This window comes from Zalophus californianus, chromosome 15 (genome assembly GCF_009762305.2).
Source record: "Zalophus californianus isolate mZalCal1 chromosome 15, mZalCal1.pri.v2, whole genome shotgun sequence".
NCBI classification, from domain to species: domain Eukaryota; kingdom Metazoa; phylum Chordata; class Mammalia; order Carnivora; family Otariidae; genus Zalophus; species Zalophus californianus.
In genome coordinates this window covers 18,689,447-18,715,744 of record NC_045609.1, presented here as the reverse complement: position 1 = coordinate 18,715,744, position 26,298 = coordinate 18,689,447, and the positions used below count along the sequence as shown (strand labels likewise).

General features: G+C 43.1%; 1 long non-coding RNA gene across 1 annotated transcript; it reads left to right on the top strand.

Annotated features, from left to right (window-relative positions):
* Positions 1-800: 800 nt before the first annotated feature.
* Positions 801-25,407, top strand: LOC113923572. Its single transcript, XR_003520372.2, has 3 exons — positions 801-900; positions 987-1,087; positions 25,006-25,407. It is a non-coding gene; the product is annotated as an uncharacterized LOC113923572 (long non-coding RNA).
* Positions 25,408-26,298: the final 891 nt, after the last annotated feature.

Sequence of the window (26,298 nt, the reverse complement as noted above, 5' to 3'; positions counted from 1 at the left end):
TCACAAAGAAAGCAGATCGCGGCAGCCATGCTGGAGACCGCACTGTGCTTGGAGTATGCCCCTCTGGAGCCCCGGGGAAGGAGGGGAGCAACGCACAACGGCCGTTTCCCAAAGGAATGCTGAGAGGTGGCCCTAAAATGCAAATGATCTTTCAGCTTGAGAAATCTCAAAGGCGGGTAGCTTGTAGTCACATGGCCTGAATTCAAATACAAAGAAAACACAAGAAACGAGAGCTGATGCTTGACTAAAAGTAAAAGCAATAATAAAAGCCATACAGAGACATACAGCAAATGTTACGGGGTTTGAGTCCTTCCTGCGTGCCAAGCACTGTTCTAAGAGCTCCACGGTTATGATCTCATTTCATCAACAGCCATATTGAGATATTATTTTTATAAATTAATTTGTTAGCCAATTTTTATTAATTTGTTCATTTTTATTAATTATTGTTATCAGCTGTGGAAAATGTAAAGTCATTTGTACGAGGTCACACAGCCAGAAAACAGCAAGAGCCAGGGTAGATACATAAAGCCAAAGCCCTGCGGGAGACAGCATATGCTTAAGGAACAAATAATTCTGCCCTCCTGTGTGTGCGCACTAGGAGCATTTCCAGGTACTCGGTCCGTTTATTGCGCCTTCTTCTTATATCCCGGGTAACAAACAAGCAAAAAAAAAAAAAAAAAAAAAAAACAAAGCATTTGTGAGTCCTAAACTTAAGGTGGTTCGTGTCTGGCCACAGGAAAGAGGGAACCCCACACACTTCCCTCCCGGAAGTGGACATTCTGCCCCTGCCCCGTGAAGACGTTCCCGCGCTCCCGGAGCTGAGCAGCCGGCGGAGACAAAGGGGGCAAGCTCAGGAAGCCTAGGCTCGGCCAACTGCCTTACAGTAAATCACCTTTCACGGTGTGTAAAAGGAATTTGGCATTCGAGGGGAGAGAAGAAAGCAAATTGGCCGAGGTGCAGAGAGACAACTGAATCTCGGCCCTCAGTTCCTAGGAGACGCTTCCAGGGCATACTTCCCACTCTGCTTTCTGCTACAAGATGACGGAGATGGCAAGATGACGTTGTGCCTACTCGCTTCACAGGAGAGGTGAGTGAGTTCCGGGGGGCGCGGGGCAAAGTTGAGGACAGCTGACCTCGGTGTGACTCTTGGTTCCTCTGTAAAATATAAAGCCTGCTGGAGCACAGAACTGAAGAGACTACAGAGAAATAACGTGGCACCTGGTGTCGATGGCTGGGTGCTCTTGCTTTACAAAGGGTCACTAAAGACACCCTGAACCCCAGATCTCCACCCTAGCTAGAGGGAGGAGTTGATGGGCTGGTGTGGAAGTGGGAGGACGTCCGCAGGAAATGAGTTCAGACCTTAAAACTGGAAACATCCTGGGGATCTTGGCAGGGTTTTAGCTCCTCCATCTGCCTTTAGATGAGGGACTTACAGCTGACCTTCTGAGAGTGTCCCCCAGTCTTGTGCAAGGACAGAGCTAAGCTTTTGGCAGCACACTGGAGCACAGATGCGCCAGGGACGTTCTGTTAACAAAGCACAAAGGGTAGAAGGAAGGAACAAACCATTCTTGTTCAGAGAGAGCTCCATTGTGTTTAAAGCCTCCCTCCTCACCACCACTGTCAAAGGCAGATCCCTCCCAAGACCAGAATCGGAGTCCCGCCCCTGGAGCAAGGATCCTGAGGTTTCACCGTCAGGGAGCAGAGCCCGCAGCTCCAGCGAAAATCCAAGTGCTCAGATCTCGCAGCTAGGGGGAGGGCAGGCCAATATCCCACCCACTCAAGAATCACTTCTTTCCACTTGTCTGAGCAGAGTGGGAAGGAGGGCCTCCGGAAACCAGCTGCAAGGGAGTTGGCTGGGGCTCCACTGTCACTGATTTATGAAGGCCTTTCAGGGCCAGAATGACACCATCCACCCTCCACCTACCTCCTGCTAATTTATGTTCTCAGAGCTTTAAATCACGGTGACAGCCCTGCAGGCACTTTGACCAGTCAAGGGCTTCCGGGGCCCTGTGGGCTGTCACGCTGTTCCCCCGCCCCCATAGTGGGCCCCGCACTGCACTCTACACCCCAACCTGCTCCCAACCACACTCCCAGCCCCTGCTGCTGTCGGGCTCTCTGCTCAGTCAGATAATCCGCAGAGCGGTGACTGCCTGAGAAGCTCCTTCCATTGAAAAAAATTACCAAAGTTAAAAAAAAAAAAAGTATTGACATGATGACTCACCCTTACCTGGTGTTAAGCTGCGAAGGAAACACCTGCTACTATCAACAAAACAAATGCTAAATTACTAAGATACCTAAGTTCTTTTTCTAAACACAGATTTTACCGTACCACCGAAATCTTGCTAGGTTAAAGGAGTTTTCCAATTGCCCAAAGCATCTGAGTGCCCATTATTTCCACCCCGCTTTTATTTTTTTTTTAAAGATTTTTATTTTTTCATTTCACAGAGAGTGAGAGCACAAGCAGGGGGAGTGGCAAACAGAGGGAGAGGGAGAAGCAGACTCCCCGCGGAGCAGGGAGCCCGATGCGGGGCTCGATCCCAGGACCCTGGGATCATGACCTGAGCTGAAGGCAGACGCCCAACTGACTGAGCCACCCAGGCGCCCCTCCACCCCACTTTTAGATGCTAGACCAAACCTCTGAAGTATACTACCTCTTGCAAATAGATAGATAGATAGATAATAGATAGATAGATAGATAATAAAAACCACAGCACACTAGAAAGCCTGATTATTTTTTTTTAATTTTCTGTATACTGGTAACAGTTGAGTATAATTTATTTTTATTTATTTTTTTAATTTTTTTATTGTTATGTTAATCACCTTATATTACATCATTAGTTTTTGATGCAGTGTTCCATGATTCATTGTTTGTTCATAACACCCAGTGCTCCACGCAGAACGTGCCCTCCTCAATGCCCATCACCAGGCTAACCCATCCCCCTACCCCCCTCCCCTCTAGAACCCTCAGTTTGTTTTTCAGAGTCCATCATCTCTCATGGTTCGTCTCCCCCTCTGACATACTCCCCTTTTCTTCCTCTCCTGTTATCTTCTTCTTTTTCTTTTTTCTTAAAATATGTTGTGTTATTTGTTTCAGAAGTACAGATCTGTGATTCAACAGTCTTGCACAATTCACAGCGCTCACCGTAGCACATACCCTCCCCAATGTCTAGCACCCAGCCACCCCATCCCTCCCACCCCCAACCACTCCAGTAACCCTCAGTTTGTTTCCTGAGATTAAGATTATTTTTGAGGGCTCCACAGTAGCTTGCTCTACCATATGGTGGCTATAGTCAAAAGCACAAAAAACAAAGCAGGTAGAAGCAGAAAGAAGGCAGGAAATGAAAACCAGGCAGCTAGAAATTAGAGAAAGGCTTTCGGAAGCAATATGACAAGGAAAAGAGAAAGTTGCAGACGATTTTGTCTCTGGGATCAGAGCTTCATTCCACCGCGAAAGTTCAGGTGGCCATTCATTCAGTGGTCAGACAGCCAATAAAGCATTTATTATGCTCCCACGACATGTTTGTCATTGTGCTGGAATTAGGAGTCATCTCTGAGTTTATCCAGGCTCTTCTAGAGAAAGAAATCCACCCTTATAAAGCGAAATCATCCAGATTGCCATTGTGGTCTTCCCTGGATGGCTTCTTTTGACAGAGGGATTCTGGTTCTGGCACATGGTGGCCAGGGATAGACAGTCACCTGTCACCTGTTGACTTACCTCAAGGGCAAAACTCAGGATCCTGTGATCTTGGCTGGGTCACCCTCCTCCTTGCTTTATGTACAGTGGGCTTTCACATCACTGTTCTCCCCCAAACTCCAAACAGGAAGTGAGGGTTGTGATTTACTTCAAAGGGTACAGGGGGGCCCTAAGACTGCCTGAAAGTGAAGGTGTAAAGCATGCTGTGCGAGGAACACTGTTATAAATCCTGGGGCGCTTGGTTGCCCCCAGTGGAGTCTGACTTTGAGTTTTGTTCTAATATGATCAAAGCAGTAGTAGGGGGAGGGCGTATAGTAAAAAGGGGGTTCTGATTAGGACTATTTGAATGTATATTCCAGCTGGGGTAAAACACATCTGAATCATTGACAACCTCAAAGTGCTAACAATTCTATGAACTAGTGGAATTAGTAAGAGACACATCATACTGAGAATAATTAAATGACCAGCTGCAGGTGACGTGGGAACTTCGGACAACGCAGAGGTCAGAGTGAGCAGGCACAGGCTTGGCCTTCTCCGTGTGGGGACTGGGCCAGCTTTGGAGAGAAAAGCAAAAGGAAAAGTCACCACAGTCAGTAGGCCCTAGGAGCAAAGATGTGAAGGAACAGAACTAACAGGTTTCTGAGGACAGCGTGACTAACTCAGTAGACGAGGAAAGTTCACTTAAGGGAGAGACGGCAGGTGAGGTCAGATAAAGTTATCAATAATATAGGGGTCATTAGAGATCCATGAAGGGAAATCAAGATATTAGAATAACTATTTTACAAAGATTCATCTGATATCGAAATATAGAAAGGGTAGGAGCATAGAAAGAAGAAAGGCAGAGAAAGGTTCTAGGAAGCTCCTAATGTCACACAGACCCGAAGCCCTGAGGATCTGGAAACAAGAAGGAGCAGGTAATGCAAGAGACACTCGCTATGAGAAAAGGCAAGACTCGGTGTGTGACAATCTGGGTGACTATAGAAGACAGGAGGAGAAGTAACCACGACACGGAGATTTTGAGCCCCTGTATTTCCAATGAACACGGTAGGAGTTGCCATCAACCCCCACCCCCGCCCCCGTTGCCACTATTGTTGGCATCCAAATTCTGCCTTCAAATCAGAGCCCGATCTTACAAGTGGACTGAACTCTGAGGCAGGGCTTAGGGGCCACCAGGCCTCTCTGGTGGCTGTTTTCATTGGGATAAATGTCAAGTGTTCTAACAGAGACCAAAAATAATTAGAACTTAAAGTAGACATGGATTTCTCTCTCCTGTAATAGTTCACACATGTGAGAGCCCAAGGCTTATATGGCAGCCTCACGTGTCTAAGACAAGGTTCTTCCTCTCCATCCTTAGACTGTTGTCCTTGTTGGTGTTCTCCCAGCTGGCTTGCTCCACTTCCTTCATGGTCTACGCAGCAGGATGGAGGAAGGGGTAGAAGGAAATCATACTCCATCCCTTCAAGGGTATGACCTAGAAGTTGCACAGCCCTTTGGCCAGAACTTAGTATGTCTACACCCAGGGGCAAAGGAATCTAAATGAAAATCTAAAAGAAATGGAGTCTTGATCTTGGACAACTCAGGTGAAAATCCTGTTACTGTGAAAGAAGAAATGGATGGATATTGGGAATTCGCCTGTAGTTACTGTTATGGAAGCATTTCACCTAAAGCAATAAATCACACCTTTTTTGAGCAGTGTGGAAAGAACAGCCCAAGAAAATGATGGTTTAACATTAACATTAACAGAAACAGGAGGAATGAGCAGAAAAACCAGCAAGGGAAGTAAGATGATTAATTCACTGTGGAAAGTTTAATGAACACACCAAGAAGCATTGGCTTGGGGCCATTGAGAGACCTGGCACTGTAGTTCAGGGGCGAGGGCAGGGTTAGAAACCCCAGTGACAGCCATGATGGCAGAGACTAGGAATGCCTTCCAAAGAGACTGAGAGGATGTGCCTTATTCAGGACTATTCAGTGGGCTTCAGTCACAGTACTGGATGTTCCTAGACAGCCTCCAAACAGAAACTTAAGCCCTATTCTCCACTGAGATTCCTTGTTCCAAATGGCACTGTGCTTAACCTTGGGAAGAAAAAGTGTCCCTTTTTTTCTATTGACTCTGTATTTGAACCCTTGATGGACAATGACTTCTCCTTATGAAGTAAGCCAGGACCTTCTTGATGCCAGTCCTTCTTAGCCTGTGTATGCACATTGGCGGGAGGGAGGGAGCAAAGACAAGAAGGGAAGTGTTGAGAATTTCCAAGGCACCTTCTGTAAACACAAGCTGCCTTTTTCCTGGTAGTCATTAGCATCTTTGAGCATCCTGAATTTTTCATCCTCTTTTGTTTAGCCATCCATTTTTAAAGTGTTTGCATCAATTAGTAGGATCAGGGATCAAGTAGACAGGGTGCCAGTACCTTCACCTGGTGGCAGAGATGGATGTCTGGTCAGTGGGCATGAAGTTGGCTCCAGAATATAAAGTGGGTCCCCTCTTCCAAGCTACTTGGCAAAGTTCTAACTAAACTGGGGAGCCAGCAGTCCAACCATCTAGAAGATAGATGTAAATGTCAAGGGCTGAAGGAATGTGCACAACATGTGGCAAAAAAAAAGAGAGCAAGAGAGACGGAATTCCAACCAACAAATCCGTGGAAGTCTCTCAAAATCACAACCGCAAGATCACCATTTTGTCTGATGACATTCTGAGCATCAAAAGATCAGGTTTTATATTGATTTATATTCTATTTCTGTCCTGGAGCAAGATCAGGAATGTCATATAGGGTGTTTAGATCCACCTGGGGTGCAGGGCAAACCAATAGTAAAATGAAGTCAAGGCAGTGCTTAAATGGTTTGGGTTTCTTGCCAGCCAGCGAGGTACAGTTAGCAGACAAGGAAGGCAATGCCCATTTTTAATAGACAAGGAAGGCAATGCCCATTTTTAATAGCTTTGTGAACTAATGAGGCAAAAATACTAAGGAGGCACCTGATGTCTTTGCCTCCAGCACAGAAGGAAACTAATATTTACGGAGTATGTATTACATGTTAGACACTTTACATATGCTATCACGTTTATCATCCCAACAATCCTAAGAGGTGGATTTTGTTATTCCTACTCTACAGGTGGGAAACCCAAAGCTCTGAGACATTAAGTAACTTGCCCAAGGGCACACAGCTAATAAGTTGTATGGCCAGTATATGAGCCCAAGTCAGTCTTTATTTATAGACAGTACAGAAAAGGGAGCAAATTAGTCATTAAGGGAATATACCCAGAATTTTTATATTGGAAAGTGTTGCATAAAAGCTTGAAAGTAGGGTGTTCTTACAAAATGCAGTGTCCCTCGATTAGAGAGATTAAAAGGACTATGTTAAAACTAAACCAAATGGACAAAGTAAAAATACAAATTATATGTGGTATCACATTAGCTTATTTAAAAGAAATATGAAGCCTTCCAGAATAGATGTTAGAAGTCTGAAAATATCAAAGTCAGTGAGAATTTAAAGCACGTAGAACTCTCATCCACCGCTTGGTTGAAGTATAAATTGGGGAATTTTTGGAAAATGTTTAACATTATCTACTAAAGCTAAACATACCCCAGCACCCAGACCCACAATTGCACTCCTGGGTAAATACCCAAGACAAAATAGGTACATGTGCCCTCCAAATACCTGAGCATTTCTAGCAAGTTTATTTGCTATAGCCAACAACTGGAAACAACCCAAATGTCTGCTCATAACAGATGGATATTTCCTGGCTTTAAGGCCTTCCATCGGTCCCTGTTGTCTTACTGATCCAATTTCATTCTCTGTTCCTCTTACTTTAAAAGCTCAGAGTTCCAAACAGGCAAGGAAACCTCACTGCACTGGGTCCCCACTGGGTGTGAAAGGAAACTACATGAATATGTTGGTGATTCTGGACATGAGGGCAGCCTGGGTCAGAGAATGAGGGAATGAGGATAAGACTTGGGAGGTAGAGACAGAATTAACTACCCAGGGAAGGTTTGTGTGTACATTTCAAAGGGTAATAAAACCTGGATCCATTCACTTCTGTTCCAAAGAGCTGTAACAATCCAGAGACACTAATGCTGTGATTTAAAGAAGAAAGGAGGCAATTCACAAAAGGGCTCATAAACATGTAAAAATACACAAGCTCGGGGTGCCTGGGTGGCTCAGTCAGTTAAGCGGCTGCCTTCGGCTCAGGTCATGATCCTGGGGTCCTGGGATTGAGCCCCACGTCGGGCTCCCTGCTCAGTGGGGAGTCAGCTTCTCCCTCTCCCTCTGCCTGCCTCTCTGCCTACTTGTGCTCTCTCTCTCTCTGTCAAATAAATAAATAAAATCTTTAAATATATATATATATATATATACAAGCTCACCAATACTCAAAAAGAAGAAAAATGCAACCAAACCCACAACCATGTTTTGTTTATCAATTTAGCAGAGCTTTTAATTTTTTTAATATCAAATGTTGGAAAGGTAGAGGTAAGTTTTCTCACAAACTGAGGACAGAAGGTACTTTGATAATAAGTTATTAAATGTCTTAACTCACACACACCCTTTGTCCCCTTTTAGAATTATCCAAAGGAAAAATAGTGGATCTGTGTGATGATCACAACTCTAAGGTCTTCATCACAGGGTGATTTTTGATAGAAAAGCCTATTAGTCCAATAGTATAAGGTTGGTTAAATACATTATGGTATATCCATCCATTTTTTGAAATGCTATAGGAAACTATTTAACGACACGAAAAATGTTCACATTATTAAATGAAGAACAAGCTATAAATGTTATGCAAAGTATAAGAATATATGTATATACACATTTATAGAAAAACACTTGAAGTCTGTCTACCAAATCGATGACAATATGGAATATTTAAACTTCCTTCCTTCTGCTTATCTACATGTTCTAAGTTTTCTAAAACAAATTCTCGTTACTACTGGATTAAGAAAAACAGTAAACATTATTATGTTTAGTAATATAAAGGAGTCAGCTGGGAACTAGATGTAGCCTCGCGGTTCGGCAGCAGGACCACTGTCTCATCTACAGCTGCCCCTACCCACTGCCTGGGGGCCAAGAGCCAGCCCTTCCTCCTGCCTGCCCGGGCTTCTCAGGCCTTGAAACCCACACGAGTCTCTGCAAGAGGGAAGAGGGCAAGAAGGGAGGGAGCCTCTGATGTTCCTGGGGGCTGGAGGGGGCTGCTGGCCCCCCAGTGCTTTCTATACATATTGGTCGGGTTTCGCTATGGGTTACATAGCTATAAGTAAGCTGGCCTCCACCTTACCACAATACACGACATTGTTTCTATTGAGAGTCCATTCCAGGCCCAACTTTTCGCTCCTAACATACATGTAAATTGGGAACTGCGAATTTACTGCTTTCAGTAACTCAGAATGGTTCAATCACAGCCAGAAATGAGGATGCCTCCAAGAAGAGCTGCTCTCAAAGGCTGCCAATGGCTGCCTCTTGCTATGGCTCTCAGCAGGACCCTGTGATAGAAACCCAGAGCCTATAAAGAAGATCCATGGCTGCATTACAACAGAATCAGTGAGTGCTCACTGACCCTTCAGACCTCTGAGACTAGTAGACATAAGGGCCCATTTGCTCTGCCCTAATCACCACCTTGTCAGAGACACTTGAAGCAACAATGAAACCACGTGACCCCATTGGGGCTGTTGTCTCAGGAGGCTCTGTGCGTTGACTGGCAAAGCCATCCTAAAGTCAGCACCATAACTAGGAGCAGAGGGAACCTAGTTTGAGCTAAACTATGCTATCAACTCCCAGTCATTCTTGCAGAGTTGCAATATTTACCTCCAATTACTGGATCTCTGAAACCACCCTTCCATCTCCCTCAAGTGGCTCTTACAGGACCACTCACCCACATAAAAACAAAAAAGTTTTTCTTTTTTCCCCAAAGGAGGTAAATATGGAAATGAGGTGGACAGCAGTGTGAAAGTGAAAAGGATAGGCGACAAGAGAGGTCTGTGCAGTGGGGTCCTCGGCCCACTGCAAGTGTTTGGCATGGCCTTGTAAACCAGTCACTTAGATTTTATTTTTCCCAGTGACCATCAGGTGACTGGTCAATACTTAAGATCTTAATCTCCTTAATTGTCTGATCACGAATAAACCTATACTGACCTATCACCATCCTAAGAAAACTCCATTTTATCAAAAAAGGGAAGGGAAGGGAGTTATTATTTAGCCCCTGAAGAAGGAATCCCTGAGGCCTCCTTTAAGTGTTAACATGTCTCCTACACCTGGTTTAGAATGGCTTTTTGAGATGAGAGCCCAGGTTAAATCAGGGCCCTCAAACAGTCCTCTAGACTAGGGGACCAGCAAACTATGACCCAAGGGCCTTTTTATAAATAAAGTTTTATTGAAACACAAACACCCTCACTTGTTCTCTATTGTCTATGGTTGCTTTTGTGCTACAAAGGCAGAGTTGAGTAGTTGCAACAGAGGCCATGTGGCCTGCAAAGTCTAAAATAGTTACTATCTGGCCCTTTGCAGAAAAAGTTTGCCCACCCCTGGTCTAGACAGTGGAGAGTGGCTGGAGCCCATCCTGTTGCCCAGACATGGCAGTAGATACCCCAATACCCACATCACAGAAACAGTCCACTGCTTTTTGAGGAGAAGTGCAGAAAGATTGGGAGGTAGAGAGTTTGGGGGGAAAACAAGTGAGAGAGAGGTAAAGACAATTTAAGACCTTCAGAAAAAGAGAAGGCCTCTCAAAAAATATATAAATTCATAAGAATATATAATTAAATGTACAAAATTATGATCCCAATGTAAAGTTTTAGCTAGTGTCTATGTCAGAGTACAACTGTTACAGCCAGCAGGCATAATAAAAATTATAATAAGAATACAAACCACCTTGGATCTCTAGAGTGACTTTCTTCTAGCAAGTTCAAACCACGTCCTTTTCATCTTTCATCTGCCTTCATAACATTTATGAGAATTGTTAGACTCATTTAACAGATGAGAAAATAGATTAAGCTGTAACAAAACTGTAGTTAAGGTCTCTTAACTTCAGATGACCATATAACTTTTTGTCTAATAAGCCTTTTTGTGAGTGAATGGGGCTGTGATTAATAATTACATTCAGACAACAGGTATAAACCAGAACTGTCCTAGACACACATTAATTCTCACTATTTTTTTTAAGATTTTATTTATTTATTCTTGTGAGAGAGAGAGAGAGCGCGCACGCACTCATGGGCACACAAGCAAGGGGAAGGGGCAGAGGGAGAAGCAGACTCCCCACTGAGTGGGGACCCGATGTGGGCCTCAATCCCAGGACCCTGGGGATCATGACCTGAGCCAAAGGCAGACACTTAATCAACTGACCCACCTAGGCGGCCTAATTCTCACTTTAAAAACTGTATTCCATTGTGCAAGACTGTTGAATCACAGATCTGTACCTCTGAAACAAATAATACAATATATGTTAAAAAAAAAAAAAGAAGAAGATAGCAGGAGGGGAAGAATGAAGGGCAGGAAATCGGAGGGGGAGGCAAACCATGAGAGACGATGGACTCTGAAAAACAAACTGAGGGTTCTAGAGGATGGGTTAGCCTGGTGATGGGTATTAAAGAGGGCACATTCTGCATGGAGCACTGGGTGTTATATGCAAACAATGAATCATGGAACACTACATCAAAAACTAATGATATAATGTATGGTGATTAACATAACATAATAATAAAAAAAATAAAATAAAAACTCTATTCCATGGGGTAGCCAGGTGATGGGCATTATTAAGGAGGGCATGTGTTGTGATGAGCCCTGGGTGTTATATGCAACTAATGAATCATTGAACATTACATCAAAAACTAATGATGTACTACATGGTGGCTAACTGAACATATTAATAAATAAATACATAAATATGTAAATACATAAATTTAGGGTTCTTTAGTTAAAAAAACAAAACAAAAGTGTATTCCAGGGAGAAACTGGAATGAGAAAACTTCAGTTTATATGATTTTAAGCAAGTCAAATATCATCAAACTTATTTCTTGGGACTTTGGAATGTAGAAGACAGAGAAAAGAAATCTCATGAGCCTAGAATCCTACGGGTGGCTTAGCTGCCCAGTTCCAGGCCTGGGACCACAAAGTGATTCACCCATCAGCCTGCCATTTGGACCTCAAAAGCAGGAAGAGTTCTGAAGAGGGAAGGAAGTAAAGGCAGAGAGGCAATACCTGTAGCCAAAGGCGCTCTGAAACCCACAGGTAATCATGATCTCCACGGGGGCCCAGGCCCAAAGCTGAAAGCTTTTATTCTTAGATGAGTGGGTGGAGTGGTGGCAACTGATTCTTCAAATTCTTCTTGTGTGTTGGCTGAGAGAGGAAGGAGAGAGATGTGGGGAGGGGCAGGTGTTACCAACCTTTGTTGGCTATTCATCTGTGTCCCTTTGTGTCACACAGGAGACATCCCATACATGTTTGATGAGGGAATGTTTGGTTGAAAGAATTTTTCTGAAACAGAGTCACTAGATTCAATATTGGAACAACATTTCCAATATTAGCCACAGACTAAGGCTTTAGAGGGCTTCACAACTTGTATTATGTTCTCCTATTTTAGTCCAGACACCTCTCCCAAGTCCTGTAAAATTTGGATAATAGTAATATGTATACAATTATATTATAGAGTTGATGTGATGATTAAAAGAGTTAATATATGTAAAGTGCTTAGAATAATACCTGCCCCTTAGTAAAAATTATATAAGTGAAAATGATGGTCATGGTGGTAGTAATGAGGGTATTGGTAGAAGTAGAAATACAGGTGGAGGTGGTGGTTGTGCTGGTGGAGGTGATGATGGTGGGAGGGGTGATGGAGAAAGAGGTGGTGATTGAGATGGTAGAGGTGATGATGGTAGTGGTGGTAATGATGGTAACATCCAAGCACCATAGAACAATTTCAAACACTCTAACAAACATGCAGTTGGAATCCCAGAAGGAGTAAAAAGAAAGAATGGAGCAGAAGTATTATCTGAAGACATAATGCCCGAAAATTTTTTCTATGATGAAAAACCAGATCCAAGAAGTTTAGAGAACCTCAAGCAGAACCAACACAAAGAAAACCACCTGCCACATCAAAGTCACATCACTGAAAACTCAAGATAAAGAGAGAAATCATGAATACAGATGTGGAAAAAATGACTTGTATAAGGTAAGAAATAATAATTATAGCTGACTTCTTGACTAAAACCATGGGAGCCAGAAGACAATGCAGATATATCTTTATAGTAGTGAAAGAAAAAAAACCTGTCAACCCAGAACTCTATACCAAGCAAAAATGTCTTTCAAAAATTAAAGCAAAATAAAGATTTTTAACAAACCAAAGCTGAGATGACATATGGCAGGCATAACTGCTCTGCAAAAAAATGTTAAAATTATTCAGGCAGAAGGAAAATGTCAGATGGAATTTGCGATTTCAGAAAGGTGGGAGGGAGAAAAAGAGTGACAGATATGGTAACGTGGGTCAATATTTAAAAACATCTTGTTCTTTGGGGCACCTAGGTGGCTCAGCCAGGTGAGTGGCTGACTCTTGATTTCTGCTCAGGTCATGATCTTGGGGTCCCGAGATCAAGCCCCATATTGGGCTCCTTGCTCGGCAGGGAGTCTGCTTGAGGATTCTCTCTCCCTCTTCCTCTGCCTCTTCCTCTGCTCACATGCTCTCTCTCTCTCTCTCAAACAAATAAATAAACCTTTTTAAAAAATCTTGTTTTTTAATATATAATTTTTGATTATTTAAAGCAGGGTTTACAAACTATAGCCCACAGGTCAAATCCTGTCTGCTGCCTGTTTTTGTAAATAAACCTTATTGAAACAGTCATGTTCGTCACTTACTTATTATTTGTGTTGTTATTGTGCTACAATGGCAGGGTTAAGTGGTTGCAATAGAGATTGTATGGCCCTCAAAATCTAAAATATTTACTAACTGGATCTTTACACAAAAAGTTTGCCAACCCCTGATCTAAAAAAAAAAAAAAAAGAACTCCAAGATATTATGGAGTTTATAACATATGTAGACATTAAATGGATGACAGCAATAACACCAATGATGGGAGACAGAAATGGAAGTATACTGTCGTATGTTTCTCACACCATATGTACTAGACTGTGACAAGTTAAAGATATACATTTTATACCCTAGAGTAATCACTAAAGAATAATAATAAAACAGGGGCACCTGGGTGGCACAGTTGGTTAAGTATCTGACTCTTGGTTTCAGCTCAGGTCATGATCTCAGGGTTGTGAGATCGAGTCCCGTGTCAAGCTCCGTGCTCAGCAGAGTCTGCTTGAGATCCTCTCTCCCTCTCCCTCTACCCTCCCACTTGTGCTCTCTCTCTAAAATAAATAAATCTTTAATAATAATAATAATAATAATAATAATAAAACAAAGACTTATAGCTAACAAGCCAAGAGCAGAGAAAAAGAGAACTCTAAGAAGTACTGAATTAATCCAAAAGAAGGCAAAAACAAAAAAAAAAAGGAAAGAAGAAATAAAGGATAGATGGAACAAACAGGTAAAACTTCAAGACAATAAATTGAATCTGAAGGCATCAAGAATTATATTAAAGAAGTGGTCTAAACACTCCAATTAAAAGGCAAAGATTGTCAGGTAGGTTTTTTTTTTAACAAAGCAAGTCATAATCTATACTGTCTACAAAAAAATAAAAATAAAAAATATAAAGGCATAAATAGGTTAAATATAAAAGTAAAATCCTGGGAAAATATATGGTATATAGACAGCACTAATTTTAAAAGCTCAAGAGGTTCTGTTTATAGCAGACAGAATAGACTTCAGGACAAAGAATATTAACAGGAATAAATATGAATATTGGGGGTAGGGGGAGGAAGAATTGGAAAAAGATGGTCAAAAGGTTCAAACTTCCAGTTATAAGTAAGCCCTAGGGATATAATGTACATCATGGTAACTATAGTTAACACTGCTCTATGATACAAAGGAAAGTTGTTGAGAGAGTATATCCTGAAAGTACTCATCACAAGGAGACAGTTTTTTCCTTTCTTGTTATTGTGTCTCTATGAGATGATGAATGTTAACTAAACCTGTCACGGTAATCATTTTATAATATATGTACATTAAACATTTATGCTGTACACCTCAAATGTATACAGTGATGTATGCCAAGTATTTATTAGTAAAACCGGAAAAAAAGAAGATAAACATTACATTATTATATGCAGGTCAATTCTTCAAGAAGGTATAACAAGGCCAAATATGTGTGCCTCCAATAACAGAGCTTCAAAACACAGAAAGCAAAAGTTGATAGAAAGGAAAAATAGACAAATGCAAAATTATAGTGGGAGATTCTAACATTTTTCTCTTTGTACTTGATAGAACAAGGCAATAGAAAATCAGCAAAGATACAGATTCAGCAACACTATCAACCAATTTGCCCTAATTGATACAGAACACTGTACCTAAAAATAGCAGAATACACATTCTTTTCAAGTGCATATCAGACACTGACCAAGAAAGACAACATTCTGGCCTGCAAAACAAATCTCAATAAATTTAAAAGGATTGAATTCATACAAGGTATATTTTTCTGAACACAATAGAATCAACCTAAAAATCAACAGAGAAAAAAATTGATGATAGTCAATGTTGTCTAGAGTGTAGAAAAACAGCATTCTCATACATTGCTAACAAGAGTAGAAATTAGCATAACCCTACTGAACATTATTTGGCTCCATGTACCGAGAACCTACAGTGTGCATCCTTTTAATCCAACTGTTCTATTTTTAGGAATTATGCTAAGGAAATAAATGTGGATTTATTTATCCACAAATAGATGTGGATAAAGACTTAAATACCATAAGGTTCAACACAGTATTATTGTTAACAGCAAATAAATGTGTGTAGGGGAGGGGGGAGATATCGTAAATATCCAAGAATAGTAGATTAAATAAATTTTAATTTTGATGTAGTCATATAGTAGACTATTATGTAGTAATTTAAAATATTTTTATAGAAAAATACTGGCATGGGAAAATGTCCACCATAAAATATTAATGAGAAAAAAAAGTAAGTAGAGGGCCATCTGGGTGGCACAGTCAGTTAAGCGTCTGCCTTGGCTCAGGTCGTGATCTCAGGGTCCTGGGACCAAGGCCCAGGGCTCCCTGTTCAGCAGGGAGTCTACTTTTCCCTCTCTCTCTGCCCCACCTCCCACTCGTGCACGTGCATATGCACTCTCTCTTCTCAAATAAATAAAAATCTTTAAAAAATTTTTCTCAAATAAAAAAAAGAAAAGAAAAAGGTAAGTAGATTATGAAACAATATGTACAGAATATTCCAATAGTGTGCGTGTGTGTGTTTCTGTATGTAAAAGACTAAAGGACATATATCATAATGTTAACCTCAGTTATCTCTGATCATAGAATAATTGACAATTATAATTTTCTTCTTTGTGCTTCTTTATAAAATCCAAATTCTCTGGAACTAATATGTATTGCTTTCAGAATCAGGAAAACAAGTTTTTTTTTAAGAAACATTTTCTGTTATATCCAGTTTGAAATACAACTTGTTTAAACTGAAGTCTACTGCTACATTCTGCAGAGGTGCAGAGCTTTTGTTTCTTTTTTGTTTGAATGAAACAAGTAACTGTCCCAAAATCTGCTAATAATAACATCTGGGGGTAGAAGTCGGTAGGAAGTTAGAGAGGGAAGAAGAGAAAAGAGCTTCTAAGAATCAGAAGAGGTGCCAACAGTGCAAAGTTGCGGGGGGGGGAGGTGTTTGAATGCCAGTTTAAGTCACACAGCAGAGATACACACACACACACACACACACACACACGGGGGTTGGGGGAGACAGGAGACAGAGAGATGGAGACAAAGAGACAGAGAAAGAAACAGAAAGAACAAAGAGAACACTTTGGTGAGCAGGTCTGAGTAAGCCCTTCCTCATGTGTTCATACCTCCCTCCAGCAGAATCACCTTGTGGCATCGTGGGACTAGCCTGACTCTGCCTCAGACATTCATCACACTTAACACTACAGCAGAGTCTCTCCTTTAGGTTAAAGAGGTACTTTCTAGAGTGAGGATTCTCTTTGTCCCTTTTAAAAATGGGAAGCACACTTGGACCAGTGAGTTGATGAGCCCTCTATACTTTAATGCAAATTAATTACATCAACATATTTAGGTGTGCTGTAGAAAAACACTAAGCTATGAGAAAAAAAGGGGGGTATCTGGATTCCTGGGCCTGAGAGAATCTATAGGAAGCTTACAATTCCCCTAGAATTAGTTTTTTTATGAGACAGTTGGCTTAGAGGTATGAGGATTAGCTGACTTACGAGAGAAAGGGCAAATGAGAGAGATGCAGGAACATGAGCAGATGACAGAGGGCTGTGATGGCTTGAAAATATTTCCACAAAACCTTTGAGACTCCTCCCTTCAAAAGGTGGGGCTTAATTGCCCACATCTTGGGTGTGGGCCGAACGTAGTTACTTGCTTCAAAGAATAGAATCAGGCAGAAGTGCAGTGTAGGACTTCAGAGAGCAGGTGTCCTTCCTCCCCCCTCCACTCTGTCCCTTGCTGTCCCTCTTCCTTGTACTGCCCCTGCTCACTCACTCTCTGTTCACCTGCTCTGACCACAGCCAGCTGCTGTGGCATAAGGACACTGAAAAGAACACTGAAGCGTTTCCTCAGAGAGGCCCGCGTGGTAAGTCAACAGCCATGTGAGTAAGACTTTTTGGAAGCAGCTCTCCCATCCAGTCGAGGCTTCAGATGACTGCCGCCCTGGCCAACAAACAGACCTTGTGGGAGAACGTGACCCAGAACCACCCCATAGACCAGATTCTCAACGCTTGGAAACTATGTGAGATCATATTTGTTGTTTCAAACTGCTACCTTCTGGGGTAAATTTTTGCACAGCCAGATAACTAAATACAAGGGAAAGAAGGGAGAAAACATGAAGACTGTGTAAGGACAGTACTATATGCTTTTAGCTTAATTTCAGATTCCCTTCCTCCCCCAAGCCCCCTCCCCTGCCCCCGCAACATCTTTGCCTGTGCTTAGGGCAGAGGCTGAAGGGAAAAGGAAATACAGTGATCTGATATGGGGAGGCTTGGGGAATGTGTCTCATAACACAACCGCTAGCCCCACCTGTTGGAAATATGAACCAGGGTCCTCACATTTAAAGCTGGGGGCGGGGCCATTTATTTATTCAACAAATGTGTCCTGAGCTCATGGTACCCGGCACTGTGCTATCTACTGGAGACACGGGAAGGAGGAATGAATATAGACACAGGGCCTGCCTTCGTGGCATTTACAGACTAGCATGTGAAAATTCCAGTCTCCTCCTGTGTCTAGTCCCAAATGTACAATAACCCAAAGATGAGATAATGTTACAGATTTCAGGATGGAAGTCTCAACTGCTAGGGCTGCTTGGTTCAAATAGGGCCCCAGAGCAGTAGAAAGGCAAGTATGCTTTATTTTCTAGGTCAGAAGTCAATCACAGTGTCTTTTTAGAGACAGAGACACTTCAAGGACTTAGTAGGAGAAAACTCACAGAAAAACCCAGCATCCAGCCTGCTGGTTACCTCTCTTCCCACCACAGCACCCAAAGCACACAGAGCCCCACCCATTCATCTCCTGGATCTGAGACACTCTCCCCAGCCCTGCTCAGGTCTACACACCTACCCTTGTGTATTTCAGTTCAAGGTGTTAGGAAGGAGTAAAGATTAAGCTGAACCTGAACAGTGTCAGGGAATCCAGCCAGCACAGCACAAGGACTGCCCATCCCAGCACAGTAAACCAAGGCTGTTCCTTCTGCCTGTCAGTCCCAGATGGAGCATCAAGACAAGGCTTTAGTCTTGGCTAACGAATCCTGATCTGCCCCCCAAAACAACCACTTTGGTTCTCACTTTCTCTTACTGGATCTGACCTCCCCGGTTCCAAGTTCTGGCTCCATCACCCTGTTTCCTTCACTCCCTCCCTCCAACTTCTTCCCAGTTTCTTCTTCCAAATCCACCCCTCCCTACCCACACCCCCCGTTCTTTTGGACCTTGGCTTCCTAGCACTGCATGTGTTAACTCTGTTCATGACTGGGTTAGCAGTATCTCTAGTTATGTTGGTTGGTAATTCCCCACCAGGGAGCCACATGCCCCGAGGAAGAAGGGCCACCAGGATTCCAGAGAAAATCTCAAGATTTCCTGAGATCCCAGGAAGTGAGCTGACTGGAATGGAAGGTAGACTTACCTGTGAACACTGAACTCATCACCCATGCCAGGACCTTTCACATCCGTGTCTGGTTTGAGACCAGTTAGCATGGTTGTAAAGTTTACGGACTGCAAACAACTACCTCACTGATGTTTTGTATGATAACGCAGAGGAGGGGAACCCTTATTGTTGCGCCAAGAGGAGAGTTTCTCTTTATTTCTTAGTAGTGACAGCCACTGAGAGATGTACAGGGAGGGAATTCTCTGGTACATCTGTTACTTCCCCCAAAATCTTCAGCATTCTGGAGACAGCTCATCCCACTCATGCACAAGAAGAGGATGTTATCTATCAGCCCTAGAAGTAACTGCAGTTGACATGCAGGGCCTTCTGCAGTTACCCCTTATGCTACCACAGAGCTTCCTAAAGACGAGCTCATTTGCCCCAACAGCCGTGTCACCCTCACAAATACTGCAGTCTATAACCCTCTACTCTTGTTCTTCAAACTTCAAAATACCACATTAGGACCAGCTTGTATAGCCAACACATTTAGGTAATCACAATGATTTGTGGGGCGCCTGGGTGGCTCGGTCATTAAGCGCCTGCCTTCGGTTCAGGGCACGATCCCAGAGTCCCGGGATCGAGCCCCACATCGGGCTCCCTGCTCCGCGGGAAGCCCGCTTCTCCCTCTTGTGTTCCCTCTCTCACTGTGTCTCTATCGAATAAATAATATCCTTTCCCCCAAAAAACGGTATGTGAAGCCCATTGATTCCTGACAGTTCAGATTTTATGAAAGGGAGTCAACAGATACTGTGCTAGGGTAAGTTAGGGTAAGAGGATACGAGCCAAACTCCTAAGTAAATTAGAAATTGGTGAGAATGTAGGGCTCCCTAACCTCCATTTGTGAAGTAGGCAGAAACCAAGCCCCAGGATTTTGGGATAATGCTGTCCTCCTGTCCAAGCCATGGGGCTTCCTTACAAGCAAAAGACTTCTCCACAGTGAAAATCCTGCCTAATCAACCTTAATGAGACAAGTCAAGAAGCAAGACCCAGAAACTGGGAGCAGAAACTAAGTGCTTTTCCACACTAAAGAGCATTGTTAAAGTTTTAGTATACCCATTCCAAAAACAGAAAAAAATGTAGTGATTATTAATGTGGTAATGTTGGTCAGGGTTTGGAGCTGATGGCCAAAAATTCTCAAGACGTCTTTGGTGCAAAAAGGTGGTTTTTGCAGAAACGGCTGCCCCGGGATTGTGAGGAGCAACTGATTATATACTATGACGTTGGGGGAGGTAAAGACCAGGGAAGTTTCCAAAAGGACTTTCATATGCTAAAGGAGACTCCCGGGATCCTGGAGGCCTAGCTATTGTCACGCTAAGGTTGTTTTTCAGTCTAGTGAGGCATTCACAGTAAGACAGTTGGGAATTCCCTGGAGGCATGTTACACTCTGCCTGCCTCAAGTATTTGTCAATGGGCTGCAAGTTATAAGGACATTTAATTTTATTTACACTTCCTACTGCCTTTCTTCTCCCACATAAATTATCGGTTCTCTGCCCAGCATTACTGGGTGCTGGAGCTGCCAAAAAAGCACCTGGGGTTTCTGCCCTTAAGAAACTGGCTGTCTGATGATAAACAATACAGGACTACAAAAGCCTATAGGAGCACTCGGAAGGGTGACTGCAACCACCTGCTTTGTAGAGCAGATGACTTTGAAGGATGAGTAGGAGTTTGCCAGGAATCAAAAAGGGGGAAAAAACCATGGAGAGGTCAACAGGTGTAGCGTGTTTAGGGGATTTTGGAGTGGAGTGACCAGAATATAATGGAATATAATAGGGTTGGAAACGAAAGGGCCAGATTATGAAAGCTTTTATGTGCCATGCTCAGAAGTTTATGGTTTACCCCTTTTCAACAGTCTGGCATTTAGTCTGATCATAAAATAAAGATCTTAACTGGAGCCTTAGTTCTAAACTTCATCAGATCTCTTAAGGATGAAAAGTGTCTTTCTTGTTTCTTTTCTTTCCTTTTTCTTTTTTTTTTTAACCTTTAGTGACTACTTTAACCACCAGAATTTCTTGTTCTCTTTTACCCTGACATGAAGTTGCTTAACAATGGAATAATTCAGTTCTTTATTTCTCAATATTTCCCTTTTGAAGATTTTTAGGTTTTTAAAAATCTGAATACTTTTGGCTATTGTTATTCAGGGAAAGCCTGAGGGCACTCCAAGCACAGCAGAGAGGTCAGCTTCCTGAGGACAAAAGAGGCTTGTTAGATCTAATCATGGGCTCCCCCACCAAGAGCACTGGGAGCAAGATAAAAATGCAGAGTCAGAAACTGAGCTGAACTCTTTGTTCACATGAGGAGTGAGCTCTACCACATGGTATCCACAAAGTTTCCACAAACTATCTCCCACAATGCTGAGTATATAACCACTCAATAAATAATGCAATGCTTAATAATCTCCCTCTCCCTCTTTCTACTTGTTCTAGATGGCTTTAAATACCAGCAATACCTAAAGCCTCCAAAGTTTATTTCCTTGACTTGAGCTCTCTGGACTCATACATCTACCTGCCTACTCAACATCTCCACTCTCACTTTACAAATCTTGATCCCTCTGGTGGCAGATTGTATTTTCTGAAGATGGGAACCACAATATCTCCCATTCCATACGCTGTTCTACAATGTGATGCTGACATGTCCCACTGAAGGCCGAGGCCCATATCCCCTCCCCTTGAAACTAGACTGATCTTTGTGACTCTGTCAAGCAATAGAGAATGGTAGAAATGAGGCTATGAGACTTCCTAGGCTAGGGCACAGAACTGTCATGCACTTCCATCTTGTTTTTGGAAGGCTCACCCTTGGAGCCCAGCCACCATGCTGTGAGGAAGCCACCAGCCACATGGAGCAGGTGAGGTGTGGGAGTTCTGGCCAACAGTCCCAGCCGAGGGCCCAGCCAATAGGTAGCATCAACTGCTGCATGGGATTGACAAACCTCAGATAGTTCCAGCCAGCAGCTGGGTCCCCCAACTAATACCATCTGCACCCATTAAGCCTCCACTGAGCTCTGTCCATATTGCAGATTTGTGAGAATTAATGATGGTTGATGTTTCAAGCCCTAGGCTTGGGATGGTTTGTTACTAGGCAGTAGATATAGTTATTAGAACACCCCCAAACCTATTTTTCCTGCCATCTTCCCTTTCTTAGATAGTAGACCACTATCTACCCCATTGCTCAGGCCAAAAACCCAGATTCATTTCTCTCTCACATTTTCTCATCTATCAGTAAACCCAGGTGATTCTGCTTTCAAAATATATCCAGAACCCATCCACTTCCCATTACTGTCCCCCATCCAAGCCTCCATCATCTCTTGGGGTTGTTGCAACAATTCCCCAATTAGTCCCCCTGCTTCCAGGCCTTGCCCCTCTATGGCCTAGTCTCCACAAAACCCTTAGCAGGCTCAGAGCCTCCTGTGACTAATTCACTCAGAATAAAAGCCAATCTCCTCTCGGTGGCCTACAAGACCCCATTTGCTGCCCTTGTCCTTTGCTGACTCATTAATCATGGTCCCCCCAGTTGCTCCTGCTGCTGTCCCCAAATGCCCAGCACACTCCCACCTCAGGTCTTTACCCTTGCTTATATCTCCGACTGGGGGGCTCTCCCCACATATCCATAGGTTTGCTCCTTCCCTCCCTCTTCAGATCCCTGCTCAAATGTCTCCTTATCAAAGAAACCCACGATCACGCTACAAAAAAATGGCACTGCCGCCTCCCCCGCCCCTCCCCTGCACACTGGACCACCATCTGTTCTTCCATTGTACATATCACTCCGGCCATGCTGCATATTTATTTGTTCATGTTCTGTCTCCTCCCACAAGCAAGTCAGCTTCCTGAGAGCAGGAACTTTGCTTTGTTTCCTGCTGCATTCCCAGGAACTACAACAGAACCTGGATGAATCAGATGAATGAATGAATCAGATGAATGAATGAATGATTTTGAAGCTAGCACCAAAGGACACCATCAACACAGAGGCAAATGAATCAGAAGAGCCCCACTTTTGTTTCTGCTAATTTGTTTCCCTTAGCATAGATTTTTTTTTTTAAATAGACAACAACACAACACAATTTGACTTCTTTAAAAGAAAATCCACCAACAAGCTAACAACAAGGCATATACCAAGGGATCTTCCTCACTGCTGGACACACTCAGCTATTGAGTAAAACATTTAGAAAATACCTTGCATCTTCCGCCTCTAGGCTTCCTGACATTCTTTGAAGATGTCAGATCTAAACAATAAACATCCAAGTCAACTATTTCACTGAACTGAACTTTTTAAATACAGCCTTTGTAGAAGTTGCCTTCATATTAAAGTCACCTTGACTTTCTGCTGCTCTAGAAACCACTTCCTATGTTATGTGCAGACAGTGTGTGATTTTATCTGTGTTAAGAAAGAAAAGTCACAACTTGTAATGAGAGCGTATCTTACTGCAGGTCATTATTATTTTGACAACTAGAAGACTTCTTAAATCACATGAGCAATTCATACACCTTATACAAAAATTAGAAAACATAAATAAAAAAGAAAAGAAAAATAATTCAAAATCCTACCACCCAGAGATCACAGTTATTACCATTTTGATACACCTCCTTTTACCATATACATATTTATATACATATACCTATTTACACATTTCTTATTAAAATGGAACCATATCAAAACTGCTTGAAGTCTGCTTGACATCTGTTGTTTTCCTGAACATACAAGGAGATTTCACAGACAAGTAGAGCCTTCACAAGTTCTTAAAGGGGCCTTTCACTTATCCCGGACAAAATGTAGTATGTTTCAGGAAAACACCCCAAGACATGGGCTTAGGGCATCTGGATCCTGGTCCCCAGTCAGCAGAGCATTAGATGATAGGACATCTGGTAGAGACACTATAATTGCCAGAACTTCATTCCCCTTTCTGTTCAAAGGGAACAAATGGCTACTACAGGTAGGGACAAATTATCTCTGTGCCTTCTCCCTTTGGGTGCTAAAGTGTTAAGAAAGAAGTGGCGGAGTATTTCGAGGTGTGACATCTCCCTGCCACCCCTGGCTTACTAGAGATATTCTAGAAACTGCTGAAACCTCGGGAACTGCTGAGGTTCCTGCCACATTTATTCAAAAGCTGGCTGACTTATATGCTGGTTGGGTGTTCTTGCAGAAACTGCCATTCATTCACTCACTCACTCATTCATTCTCTCGCTCAGCAAATACACATCAAACAGCCATCCTGTGCCAAGTGCTGGGGAGAGCATGGTTAGAGAGATGCCTGATACCCACCTTCAAGGAACTCAGTGTAGTGGTAGTAGATAGGCAAATAAATTAGAAATTACAACACAGCCTGGTGATGGTTGTAGAATACGCGATGGACCACTAGCAAGTCATGGCGGGGCTGCCAGCTTTGACTGGGGAATCCACAGAAAGTTCCATGAAAGAAGCAACACCCTGAGTCTTGAAGAAAGAACAGGATACCAGAGCACAATGATGAGGGAGGAAGGTTGGAGAAGAGAGACAGTGAGAGAAGAGGAAAGAACTTCGAGGAAGAGAAAACCATCTGTGCAGAAACCCACAGCGTGTCTGGAAATTACCAGTCATTCTGAAGCACCAGAGGAAGGAGTGTGGAATGTGTCCAGCGGCAGGTGGGTCACACACGGTGAGACAGTGAGCCTCACAGAGGGACACCAGCTTTAGAGTCATGAAAACTCAGCAGGGCCTCAGACCCACTACATCTCACCTCTGAGATGTTCCTTATCTCCAAAACACCAAGAATAAAACTCACTCCTTGTGGGGTTCTTCTAAGGATTAGAAAGAATATGAAAAATGCCTGCCACACAGAAGACACTCAACATATTGATGTTGTTGTCACTGTTCCTAAAAGTAAGTTGGGGTCAGATTATGACACGCTAATGAGTTTTTTATCCCGCAGGCCATAGGGGCCATGGAAAGATTTTAAACAGGAAGTTACATAATTAGATTTGTGTTTGACAGAGATCTCTGTGAACCAGTGGTACTTGACCTTAGAACCCCTTGAAATTCTGTTTACGATAGACTATGTAATTGTATCTGTATGCTTCACTGAAGGGAAGGTCTCTGGTCCTTTTCAGAGCTTTAGGGTCTGTGGCCCTGAGAAGGTCAAGAACCACTGCCCACGGAAGAATGTTGGTGAGGTAAGCAGGCAGGGGAGCTAGGAGGAATGAGGGGCTGGCACATCATGAAAATATTCAAGGTGACTGATGGAGAGGACCGCATGGTAAGTAAAGACTGAGGCCGCATGCCAACCACCGTGTGAGTGCACCATCTTGGAAGTGGGTCCCCCAAACACAGCCAACTTCTTGACTGTATCCTCATAAGAAACCCCAAACCAGAAGCACCCAGTTAAATTGCCCCAGATTCTTGGCCCACAGACACCGTGTATAGTAAATGTTCATTGTTTTAAGACAGTGAGTTTTGGGGTAATTTGTAACAGAGCAAGAATTTACTGATCCCTCTAATGTATTCCAACTCCATTCCTGGGCATAACGGCCTTTGGCTCATTTGAGAATCAAGTTTTTATGATATTCTCCTTTATGACATTTCTACATGTGGGCCCAGGCAAACGAACCTCAGGGCCTAGCTCTTAGCCACCACACTACACCACCGCTTTGCTGCGTGATAATATAACATTTGCACAGTGCTCTACAATTAACAAAATGTGCTTACGTACGTGATCACACTTCATCCTCACAGAAACCTTGGGGTAGGGGAATTCTTACTTTTGCATGTTTCCACAGTGTAGTTAATGAAACTGAGGCTCAGAGACACTGAGTGATTTGTCTGAGGTCACGCAAGTTGTAAGTGGTAGCTGGGACCCTCAGAATCCCAGACCCTTTGTGTATTTGTTTGCTGAGCCCATTATACCGAAGTAGCACCACCTGAATGCCTTCCTACAGTAAACATTTACTCTCTCACAGCCCTAGAGGCTGTAAGTGCAAAAGCAAGGTGTCAGCAACCTGGTTCCGTCTGGAGGCTCTGAGAGAGGGTCTGTGCCATGCCCCCATGTCTGAGCTTCTGCTGAGCCTGGCGGTCTTGCCCACTCCTGGGCTTAGAGCTGCAGCACTGAAACCTCTGCCTCCATCCTCACATGACCTTCTCTCCCCGCATGACCCCGCATGACCCTCTGCTCTTCTTATAAGGACACCAGTCATATTGGCTGAAGAGCCCACTCTATCCGCCTGACCTTACTCACTCCTTAACTACATCTGCAAAGACCCTATTTTCAAATAAAGTCACGTTCACAGATACCAACATATCTTCTGGGTGGGTGGTGGGAGGCACAAATTAGCCCACACCACTCTCCTAAGTTACATTCTTGCCTAGTAGACAATCCACAGAGATCCACCGGACTGGGCCTAAACTAG